We start from the raw sequence: 12676 nt of genomic DNA on the forward strand, positions 1-12676 counted from the left end.
CCTGCTTCCTGTAAACACTTTATCCCCCACTCCCAATTCCTCCGTCTACGCTACATCTGCGCCCAGGATGATATTTTCTATACCAGGACATCAGAGATGTCCTCATTCTTTGGGGAACGGGGGTCCCCTCTTCCATTATAGATGAGGCCCTCACTAGGGTCTCCTCTATGTCCCACAGCTCCGCTCTTGCTCCCCCTCCTCCCATCTGAAACAGAGACAGAGTCCCCCTTGTCTTTACCTTCCACCCCATTAGCCGTCGCATACAGCACATAATCCTCCGACATTTTTGCCACCTCCAACGGGATCCCACTACTAGCCACATCTTCCCATCTCTACCCCTTTCTGTTTTCTGCAGAGACCATTCCCTCTGCAACTCTCTGGTCAACTCATCCCTTCCCACCCAAACCACCCCCTCCCCGGGTACTTTCCCCAGCAACCGCAGAAGATGCAACACATGTCCCTATACTTTCTCCCTCGACTCCGTCCAAAGACCCCGACAGTCTTTTCAGGTGAGGCAGTGATTCACCTGCACCTCCTCCAACCTCATCTACTGTATCCGCTGTTCCAGGTGTCAACTCCTGTATATCAGTGAGACTAAGCTTGGTGATTGTTTCTCTGAACACCTCCACTCAGTCCGCCTAAACTTACCTGATCTCCCAGTTGCTCAACACTTTAACTCCCCCTCTCATTCCAACACTGACATTTCTGTCCTGGGCCTCCTCCACTGTCAGAGAAGCCCAGTGCAAATTGGAGGAACAGCACCTCATATTTTGCTTGGGTAGCTCACACCCCAGTGGTATGAACGTTGACTTCTCTAACTTTAGGTAACCCTTGCATTCCCTCTCCCTCTATCCCCTTCCCCTTCCCAGTTCTCCAACCAATCTTACTGTCTCCGACTACATTTTATCTCTGTTTGCTTTGTTATTACCTTCTCCCAACAAACACTGATCTATTCTACATTTTCCTTGAGCTTCATTCCCTTGGTCCTGTTTTCGCACCTTACACTTCCTTATCTGTACAGATTTTTACTGTACCTCGGTACACGTGACAATGAACTAAACTGAAAGAGTGAGGAGTGAGGGAAGTGGGAAGGGGAGGGGTATGGGATGGGGTAGGGAGGGAAGATGGGGAGGGGATAAGATAGGAAGGGGAATGGGATGGGGTGGAGAGGGGAGGTGGTGGAGGGGGTTGGGGAGATGGGAGGAGGAAGGGGAAGGGACGGGGGGGGGGGGGGAGAATTGCTTACTCTCACTAAAGAGTATGACTGACTGGTATGAGGGAAGGAATTAAACAGGAAAACTGAGTCACTTACAAAAAGGTTACCATTTAATTTACTTAGAGATAGTTGAAATCAAATTCACAATGATACTGTGGAGGATAATTCCAAGAATGCGTGGGATGTTTCCTTGAACCAATACATCAAGGAACCAACGTAGATAACGGGCTGTTGCAACCGGGTGGCGTGTCATGTGCAAGGAGTGATTAACAATCTGGTGCATGGTCCCTCGGGAAAAAACAATCAAAACACAATGCTTTAATAAGATAAAAAACAAACTGGCAGGTTGACTGCGTGCTCCTAACCTAGTGCGGCTCTGCACAAAGTACCTACAGAGGAGTTGGTTCGGCAGATTTATTCACAAAATGCTGGAGTAACTCAGCAGGTCAGGCAGCATCTCGGGAGAGAAGGAATGGATGACGTTTCGGGTCGAGACCCTTCTTCAGACCGCGGCAGCACAGAGACATGATGCACAGGCAATCGAGAAACACCCAATCCATGCATTACATTATTCATTCCTGTCTCACAGTGAGAGGGGATTCCAAAATATTTACAATTCTAACAGGGCCAGACTGACTCAAAGCAGGTCAGGCAGCTCCTAATGTGTGAGTTCAGAACCAGTCACGGCTCGGGAAGATAGTCACAAAAAGCTGGAGTAACAGCGAGTCAGGCAGTATCTCTGGAGAGAAGGAAATTACATTTTGGGTCGAGACTTTTCAGAAGAAGGGTGAAGAGTCTCGACCCAAAACGTTACCTATTCCTTTTCTCCAGAGATGCTGCCTAACCTGTTGAGTTACTCCAGCTTTTTGTATCTATCTGAGATTTAAAGCAACATCTGCAGTTCATTCTTACACGTCACAACTCCGGGAAACTGTATTTAGAGTTTACAACTGTGACGAGGAGGAATTTCTTGGCTTGAACCTGTGCAATTGTCCTTTGAAGGCCGTTCACAAAGAGCTGGAAATAGTGATGAGGAAGCCAGAGGTGAGGGGAGAATGTGTATCTGTTGCTCTGTCGCATTAGACAGAGCCGAGGCGCCTGGCTTCCCGCACCTCCCACCGTCTGCGTCACCCTGTTACTGAGAGAAAAGCTCCCCAAACAATGCCTGAAGGGACTGACCTTCGATAAACGTGAGAAACTTTCAAAGGATGAAACAAGATTGACATTGAGGAAGAAACTCTGATAAGGGGCAGCCTCTCAGGCAACATTCTGCTGGAAACATTACTCTCACGATGCTGTTATCAGTACGCTATGAACGGCTTGATTGTATTCATGTACAGTCTTTTCTTTGACCAGATAGCATGCAAAAAAAGCTTTTCACTGTACTTTGGTACGTGACAATAATAAACTAAACTAAACTAAACTCAAACGGCTCGGACAGTGGTCCTTTACTGTTATCCACCATCCTTGCTAAATTCACAAAGAACTTCAACAAAGTGGCCAAATGTGATTCTACTTCCGCACAACTCGGTTTACACTTTGGTTGTTCCTGTTTCCTTACAATTGGAAGTCTTTTATCCTGTATTGTTTTCTCTCAGGATGGAGCCTGTTTTGAATTCTTTGCACCCTTCTATCCACTTCCTGATGATTCTCCTTTGCTGCCTCTTGATATGCATTTGACCAATGTTCCTTGATGCCACAATGGGTCAATTGCAGCTCTCAGCCTCCGTAGGATCGCAGCTCTGTGGTCTATCCTCGGCCAAGAGGAGGTTGTGAGCCAACAGTTCGGAAGGGCAGCGACAAGCTGGCTACTTATGGGCAGTGCCAGACCTTCCATCAGTTTGTTGATGATGAGAGCAGACTGATCAGCAGTAATGGGCTAGATACGACTTACAACATAGTACAAGAGCAGGCCCTTCAGCCCACAATATCTGTGCCAACATGATACCAAATCAAACTAATCTCTCTACCTGCACGTGATCCATATCCTTCCATTCCCTGCATGTGCCTATCTAAAATCCTCTTAAACGTGTGTTTCGGGCTCCCACCACTGTGTAAAAAAAGCGGACATGTCCTTTAAACTTTGCTCCTCTCATCTTAAAACTATGACCTTAAGTCTTTCCCACCCTGAGAAAAAGGATCTGACTGTCAACCCTATCTATGTCTCTCATAGTTTTATATATCTCTTTCAGGTCTCCCCTCAACCTCCGACACTCTAGAGTTCAGAATCCAAGTCTATCCAACCTCTCCTTATGGCTAATACCCTCTAATCCAGACAAAATTATGGAAAACCTCTTCTGCACCCTCTCCAATGTCTTCACATCCTTCCTGTGATGTGGTGACCAAACCTGCACACAATACTCCAAATGCAGCCTCACCAAAGTCCGGCAAAGCCGTATTTTGTGAGTAGGAGACACCTGGGCCATGTGCCATGTTGCTGGGTCAATGGCAGCTTTCTAACTGTACTAAACATCTTGGCTGCAGCTCAGGTCATCCCAATAGAATGCTTTCCAGGTGCTCTAATCCCAATGCATCTACAGGTGCACTGTAGAAAATATCTCTTCAGCTCTGCCCAGGACCGTAAGCAATGGCAGAGTTCAGTTGAGCAGGGTTGAGTTATTGGCCTATCCACGGTATGGTGAGTTACAGGTACAATGAAAATCTTGCTTGCAGCAGCATCACAAGCATAGACTCAGCCAACACACACGCAAGTTAGAAATAAATTCACAATATTTACACTCAACATTTTAAAAAGAAAGACTGTCCAATAAAGCAAGACATTAGTGCAAAAAAAGTAGAAAATTAACCGAGTGCTGAGAGGACAGGTCAGTGTCGGTGATTCTGAGCCTCGATGAGGGCACAATAAGAGTGAGTGGTCAGTGTGTGCAAGGCCAAAGGTCAATGAGGTCAGTGTGTGCAAGGCCAAAGGTCAGTGAGGGTGAGGTCAGTGTCTGCAAGGTCAGGGATTATTGTGCACAAGTGAGAGAAAGACTCCACAGTAACTGAGGGGAGTAGTTCCCATTGCATAGAAACACAGAAACATAGAAACATGGAAACATGGAAACATGGAAACATGGAAACACAGAAACACAGAAACACAGAAACACAGAAACATAGAAACATGGAAACATGGAAACACAGAAACACAGAAACACAGAAACACAGAAACACAGAAACATGGAAACATGGAAACACAGAAACACAGAAACATAGAAACATAGAAACATGGAAACACAGAAACACAGAAACACAGAAACATGGAAACATGGAAACATGGAAACACAGAAACACAGAAACACAGAAACACAGAAACACAGAAACACAGAAACATGGAAACATGGAAACACAGAAACACAGAAACATAGAAACATAGAAACATGGAAACACAGAAACACAGAAACACAGAAACACAGAAACACAGAAACACAGAAACACAGAAACACAGAAACATAGAAACATGGAAACATAGAAACATAGAAACATAGAAACATGGAAACACAGAAACATAGAAACATAGAAACATAGAAACATAGAACATAGAAACACAGAAACATAGAAACATAGAAACACAGAAACATAGAAACATAGAAACACAGAAACATAGAAACATAGAAACACAGAAACATAGAAACACAGAAACACAGAAACACAGAAACACAGAAACATAGAAACATGGAAACATGGAAACACAGAAACACAGAAACATAGAAACATAGAAACATAGAAACATGGAAACACAGAAACATAGAAACATAGAAACATGGAAACACAGAAACACAGAAACATAGAAACACAGAAACACAGAAACATAGAAACATAGAAACATAGAAACATGGAAACACGGAAACACGGAAGCATGGAAACATGGAAACATAGAAACACAGAAACACAGAAACACAGAAACATAGAAACATGGAAACACAGAAACACAGAAACAGAGAAATGCAGAAACACAGAAACATAGAAACATGGAAACGTAGAAACATAGAAGCATAGAAACACGGAAACACGGAAGCATGGAAACATGGAAACACGGAAACACGGAAACATGGAAACATGGAAACATGGAAACATGGAAACATAGAAAATAGGTGCAGGAGGAGGCCATTCAGCCCTTCGAGCCAGCACCGCCATTCATCTAGATCATGGCTAATCATCCACAATCAGTAACCCGTACCTGCCCTTCTCCCAGTACCCCTTGATTCCGCTAGCCCCAAGCGCTCTATCTAACTCTCTTTTAAATTCATCCAGTGAATCGGCCTTCACTGCCTTCTGTGGCAGAGGATATAACAAATTCACAACTCTCTGGGTATAAAAGTTTTATCTCATCTCAGTTTTAAATGGCCTCCCCTTTATTCTTAGACTTTATTCTGAACTTCCCTAACATTGGGAACATTTTTCCTGCATCGAGCTTGTCTATTCCTTTTATAATTTTATAATTGTCTAGTCCTTTTACATTACCCAGGGCAATGAAACAGAAAGGACAGGTGCTGCCAGTGGATGGAGAGGCTAAGGGATACACATAGACCGCCACACACATGGACAACCACACACATGGACCTCCACACACATGGACAACCACACACATGGACCTCCACACACATGGACAACCACACACATGGACAACCACACACATGGACTGGCACACACACACACACACGGACTGCCACACACACACACACGGACTGCCACACACACACACACACACACACACACACACACACACACACACACACACACACAACCACACACATGAACCGCCACATATACACACACGGACTGCCACACATGGACCTCCACTATCTCTTACAGTTACTCACTCACTTTAAACCAACATTGCCCCTCACTGCACCCCAAGCTGTCCCATGAACACCTGTACAACAGACCCACCCACCGGTCTCAGCAATGCATGACTGGACAGTCATTGTAAAGCTCAACATCTAAAGAACACTCGAATGGGGTTTGTGACAAATTGGAGCAAACTAATGGACTAATAAGGAAGAGCAGCAAGAAAACATTGTGACAAACACCTGCTGCAAACCCCAGGGAATTGCGATGTTTTTCTTCACGTCTGAGATTCAACCTGATCACACACGGACCTGTCTTCAACCCAAATGCTCTCAGCTCTTGTGCAATATGTGTGGAAAACTGAGGGTTCTGGAGCCGACAGTTTGGACACTGACCCTGGTGAGGCGATTGTTTACTGACATCCCACTCCATGGCAACTTGTCTTTACTTCCACTACCAAGCAATGGTATCTGTCATAGAATCAGAAAATCAGTCATGGAGACACAGAGACACAGAGTGACAGAGGCACAGAGACACAGAGACACAGAGACAGAGTGACAGAGTGACAGAGACAGAAACACTGAGACACAGAGACACAGACACAGTCAAAGAGTCACAGAGACACAGAGTTACTGAGAGTGACAGAGACACAAAAACACTGAGTCACAGAGTGACAGAGGCACAGAGACACAGAGACAGAGTGACAGAGACAGAAACACTGGGACACAGAGACACAGAGTCACAGCCACAGTCAAAGAGTCGCAGAGACACAGAGTCACAGAGACATAGAGACACAGAGTGACAGAGACAGAGACACAGAAACACAGAGACATGGAGTCAAAGTGTTACGGAGCCACAGAGACACAGAGTCATCGTCATGTGAACGCCAAATTCTCCAATTTTAGGTAACTACAAATCCTTTCCCCTCACCCTTCTTCCACCTAACCACTGACTTCCTCCCTCTCTATCCTGTTCCCCACCAGGACTCGCACCTATTTCTCTCCCCCTCCTCTTACACCTACATTCCTTCCTCTAGCTTCACAATTCGCAACTCTTCAATCCTTTAGTCACACACCTTCTGGCTTTTTGTCTCTGCCTTTTCTCTACCATCTGCCTATCAACCCCTACCCCCCCCCCCCCCCCCCCCCCCCCACCCCCCCCATCCTCCAGGCGTAGGAAGGAACTGCAGATTCTGGTTTAAACAGAAGATAGACACCAAAAAAACTGGAGTAACTAAGCGGGACAGACAGCATTCTCTGGAAAGAAGGTATGGGTGACGTTTTGGGTCGAGACCCTCCTTCAGATTGAAAGTCACGGGAAAAGGAAATGAGAGATATAGACGGTGATATAGAGAGATATAGAACAATGAATGAAAGATATGCAAAAAAGGGCAACCGTGGCTGTCAAGGGAAGTTAGGGATGGAATAAAACTAAAAGAAAATATGAATAACATAACAAAGAGTAGTGGGAAGCCAGAGGATTGGGCAAGCTTTCAAAGGACATCAGAAGGTAACAAAAAGGGTAATACGGGCTGAAAAGATGAAGTACAAGGGGAAGCCTGCCAAGAATATAAAGAAGGATAGTAAAAGCTTCTTTAGGTATGTTAAGAGAAAAAGATTAGTAAAGACAAATGTGGGTCCATTGGAGGCAGAAACAGGTGAAATTATTATGGGTAATAAGGAAATGGCAGAGAGTTGAACAGGTACTTCGGTTCTGTCTTCACTAAGGAAGACACAAAATATCTCCCAGATGTATTGGAGGACAGAGGATCTAGGGAGACAGCGGAACCGAAATAAATTTGCATTAGGCGAGAAACAGTGTTGGGTAGACTGATGGGACTGAAGGCTGATAAATCCCCAGGGCCTGATGGTCTGCATCCCAGGGTTCTCAAGGAGGTGGCTCTAGAAATCGTGGATGCATTGGTGATCATTTTCCAATGTTAAATAGATTCAGGATTAGTTTCTGTGGATTGGAGGGTAGCTAATGTTATCCCACTTTTCAATAAAGGAGCGAGAGAGAGAAAACGGGGAATTATAGACCGGTTAGCCTGACATCGGTGGTGGGGAAGATGCTGGAGTCAATCATTAAAGAGGTGATAACGGCGCATTTAGATAGCAGTAACAGGATTGGTCCAAGTTGTGTCTTCACTAAGGAAGATACAAACAATCTCCCAGATGTTCTTGTGGCCAGAGATCCTAGGGTGACGGAGGAACTGAAGGAAATTCACATTAGGCAGGAAATGGTGTTGGGTAGACTGATGGGACTGAAGGCTGATAAATCCCCAGGGCCTGATGGTCTGCATCCCATGGGGACTTAAGGAGGTGGCTCTAGAAATCGTGGACGCATTGGTGATCATTTTCCAATGTTCTATAGATTCAGGATCAGTTCCTGTGGATTGGAGGGTAGCTAATGTTATCCCACTTTTTAAGAAAGAAGGGAGAGAGAAAACAGGGAATTATAGACCAGTTAATCTGACATCAGTGGTGGGGAAGGTACTGGAGTCAATTATAAAAGACGAAATTGCGGAGCATTTGGATAGTAGTAACAGGATCGTTCCGAGTCAGCATGGATTTACGAAGGGGAAATCATGCTTGACTAATCTTCTGGAATTTTTTGAGGATGTAACTAGGAAAATGGACTGGGGAGAGCCAGTGAATGTAGTGTACCTTGACTTTCAGAAAGCCTTCGACATGGTCCCACATAGGAGATTAGTGGGCAAAATTAGAGCACATGGTATTGGGGGTAGGGTACTGACATGGATAGAAAATTGGTTAGCAGACAGAAAGCAAAGAGTGGGGATAAATAGGTCCCTTTCAGAATGGCAGGCAGTGACTAGTGGGGTACCGCAAGGCTCGGTGCTGGGACTGCAGCTATTTACAATATACATTAATGACTTGGATGAAGGGATTAAAAGTAACATTAGCAAATTTGCAGATGACACAAAGCTGGGGGGCAGTGTGATCTGTGAGGAGGATGCTATGAGGTTGCAGGGTGACTTGGACAGGTTGTGTGAGTGGGCGGATGCATGGCAGATGCAGTTTAATGTGGATAAGTGTGAGGTTATCCACTTTGGTGGTAAAAATAGGAAGGCAGATTATTATCTGAATGGTGTCAAGTTAGGAAAAAGGGACGTACAACGAGATCTGGGTGTCCTAGTGCATCAGTCACTGAAAGGAAGCATGCAGGTACAGCAGGCAGTGAAGAAAGCCAATGGAATGTTGGCCTTCATAATAAGAGGAGTTGAGTATAGGAGCAAAGAGGTCCTTCTACAGTTGTACAGGGCCCTAGTGAGACCACACCTGGAGTACTGTGTGCAGTTTTGGTCTCCAAATTTGAGGACGGATATTCTTCCTATTGAGGGCGTGCAGCGTAGGTTTACTAGGTTAATTCCCGGAATGGCGGGACTGTTGTATGTTGAAAGACTGGAGCGACTAGGCTTATATGCACTGGAATTTAGAAGGATGAGAGGGGATCTTATTGAAACATATAAGATTATTAAGGGGTTGGACACGTTAGAGGCAGGAAACATGTTCCCAATGTTGGGGGAGTCCAGAACCAGGGGCCACAGTTTAAGAATAAGGGGTAGGCTATTTAGAACAGAGATGAGGAAAAACCTTTTCAGTCAGAGAGTTGTAAATCTGTGGAATTCTCTGCCTCAGAAGGAGTGGAGGCCAGTTCTCTGAATGCTTTCAAGAGAGAGCTAGATAGAGCTCTTAAGGATAGTGGAGTCAGGGGATATGGGGAGAAGGCAGGAACGGGGTACTAATTGAGAATGATCAGCCATGATCACATTGAATGGTGGTGCTGGCTCGAAGGGCCGAATGGCCTACTCCTGCAACTATTATCTATTGTCTATTGTCTAAATCAGCATGGATTTATGAAGGGGGAATCCTGCTTGACTAATCTTCTGGAATTTTTTGAGGATGTGACAAGTAAAATGGATGAAGGAGATCCAGTGGATGTAGTGTATCTAGACTTTCAGAAAGCCTTTGATAAGGTTCCTCACGGGAGATTGGTAAGCAAATTTAGAGCACAAGGTATTGGGGGTAGGGTATTAACATGGATAGAGAATTGGTTGGCAGACAGGAAGCAAAGAGTAGGAATAAACGGGTCCTTTTCAGAATGGCAGGCAGTGGCGAGTGGAGTGCCGCAAGGCTCGGTGCTGGGGCCGCAACTATTTACAATATATATTAATGATTGGGATGATGGAATTAGAAGTAACAGTAGCATGTTTGGAGATGACACAAAACTGGGTGGCAATGTGAATTGCGAAGAGGATATCAGGAGGTGGCAGGGCGACTTGGACAGGTTGAGTGAGTGGGCAGATGCATGGCAGATGCAGTATAATGTAGATAAGTGTGAGGTTATCCACTTTGGCGGCAAAAACAAGGAGGCAGATTATTATCTCAATGGTGTCAGATTAGGTAAAGGGGAAGTGCAACGACACCTGGGTGACCTTGTACACCAGTCACTGAAAGTAAGCGTGCAGGTACAGCAGGCAGTGAAGAAAGCTAATGACATGTTGGCCGTCATATCGAGAGGATTTGAGTATAGGTCCTTTTGCAGTTGTATTGGGCCCTGGTGAGACCACATCTGGAGTATTGTGAGCAATTATGGTCTCCTAAATTGAGGAATGACATCCTTGCTATTGAGGCAGTGCAGCGTAACTTCACAAGGTTAATCCCTGGGATGGCGGGACTGTCATATGAGGAAAGATTGGAAATACTGGGCTTGTATTCACTGGCGTTTAGAAGGATGAGAGGGGGTCTTATAGAGACGTATAAAATTATAAAAGGCTGGGCAAGCTAGATGCAGGAAAAATGTTCCCAATGTTGGGGGAGTCCAGAACCAGGAGACACAGTCTAAGAATAAAGGGGAGGCCATTTAAAACTGAGGTGAGAAGAAATGTTTTAACCCAGAGAGTTGTGAATTTGTGGAATTCTCTGCCACAGAAGGCAGTGAAGGCCAATTCACTGGATGAATTTATAAGAGAGTTAGATAGAGCTCTAGGGGCTAGTGGAATCAAGGGATATGGGGAGAAGTTGGCCACAGGTTACTGATTGTGGATGATCAGCCATGATCACAATGAATGGCGGTGCTGGCTTGAAGGACCAAATGGCCTTCTCCTGCACCTATTTTCCATGTTTCTATGGAACAGGCCATTGTTAGCTGTTTGCTACATGAGAATGAGAAGCTGGTGCGACTTGGGTGGGGGAAAGAGGGGGAATGCCGGGGTTAGAGAAATCAATATTCATACCACTGGGTTGTTAGCTGCCCAAGAGAAATATGAGATGCTGTTCCTCCAATTAGCATTTAGCCTCACTCTGACAATGGAGGAGGCCGAGGACAGAATGGTTAGTGTGGGAATGGGAGGAGGAATTAGTGTTTAGTAACCTGAAGATCAGGTAGGTCCAGGTGTTCAGCAAAATGATTGCCCAGTCTACCTTTGGTCTCGCCGATGTATGTCCACATCTTGAACAACGGATACAGTAGATGAGGTTGGAGGAGGTGCAAGTGAACCTCTGCATAACCTGAAAGGACTGTTGGGGTCCCTGGACAGAGACAAGAGAGGAGGTATAGGGACAAGTTTTGCATCTACTGCAGTTGCAGCGGAAAGTACCTGGGGAGAGGGTAGTTTGGGTGGGAAGGGAAGGTCGATAGTCTATTTCCTGTGATGGAGACAGTGAGTTTAAGAAAGGGGAGGGAGGTGTCGGAGATGGTCCAAGTGGATTTGAGTGCAGGATGGAAATTAATGGTGGTTATTAACCTCACCACCAATTTCCATCCTGCTTTCAAATTTGTCTATTGCAAACCCACTGATTTCCACAACTATCTCAACTACCCTGCTTCCTGCAAATACTCTATCCCCTACTCCCAATTCCTTCGTCTACGGTGCACCTGCACCCAAGATGAGGTGTTCCATACCAGGACATCCGAGATGTCCTTATTCTTTCGGGGACAGAAGTTCCCCTCTTCCACCATGGATGAGGTCCTCACACGTGTCTCCTTGGTACCCCGCAGCTCTGCCAGTGCTCCCCCTCCCCCTAGTCGCAACAGGGACAGAGTCCACCTCGTTCTTACCTTTCACCCCATCAGCCATCGCATACAAAACATAATAATCCTTCAACATTTTCGCCAACTCCAATGGGATCCCACCACTCGTTACATCTTCCCATCTCCACCCTTTTCTGCTTTCCACAGAGACTGTTCCCTCCACAACTCCCTGGTTACTCATCCAACCTAAATCACCCCCTCCCTAGGTACCTTTTCCTGCTTCCGCAGGAGATGCAACACCTTTCCCTGTACCTCCTCCCTTGACTCTGTCCAGGGACCCCAACAGTCCTTTCAGGTGAGGCAGAGTTCACTTGTACCTCCTCCAACCTCATCTACTGTAACCCTTGTTCAAGATGTGGACTCTTATAGATCAGCGAGACCAAATATACACTGGGCGATCGTTTCGCTGAACACCTTTGCTCAGTCCGCTTGGACCTACCTGATCTCCCAGTTGCTAAACACTTTAATTCCCCTTCCCATTCCCACAAAGACCTTTCTGTCCTAGGCCTCCTCCATTGTCAGAGTGAGGCGAAACGCAAATTGGAGGAACAGCATCTCATGTTTTGCTTGGGCAGCTTACAACCCTGCATCCTCTCTCTCTCCATCCCTCCCCCACCC

Source organism: Rhinoraja longicauda, chromosome 18 (genome assembly GCF_053455715.1).
Source record: "Rhinoraja longicauda isolate Sanriku21f chromosome 18, sRhiLon1.1, whole genome shotgun sequence".
In the NCBI taxonomy this organism is placed as follows: Eukaryota; Metazoa; Chordata; class Chondrichthyes; order Rajiformes; family Arhynchobatidae; genus Rhinoraja; species Rhinoraja longicauda.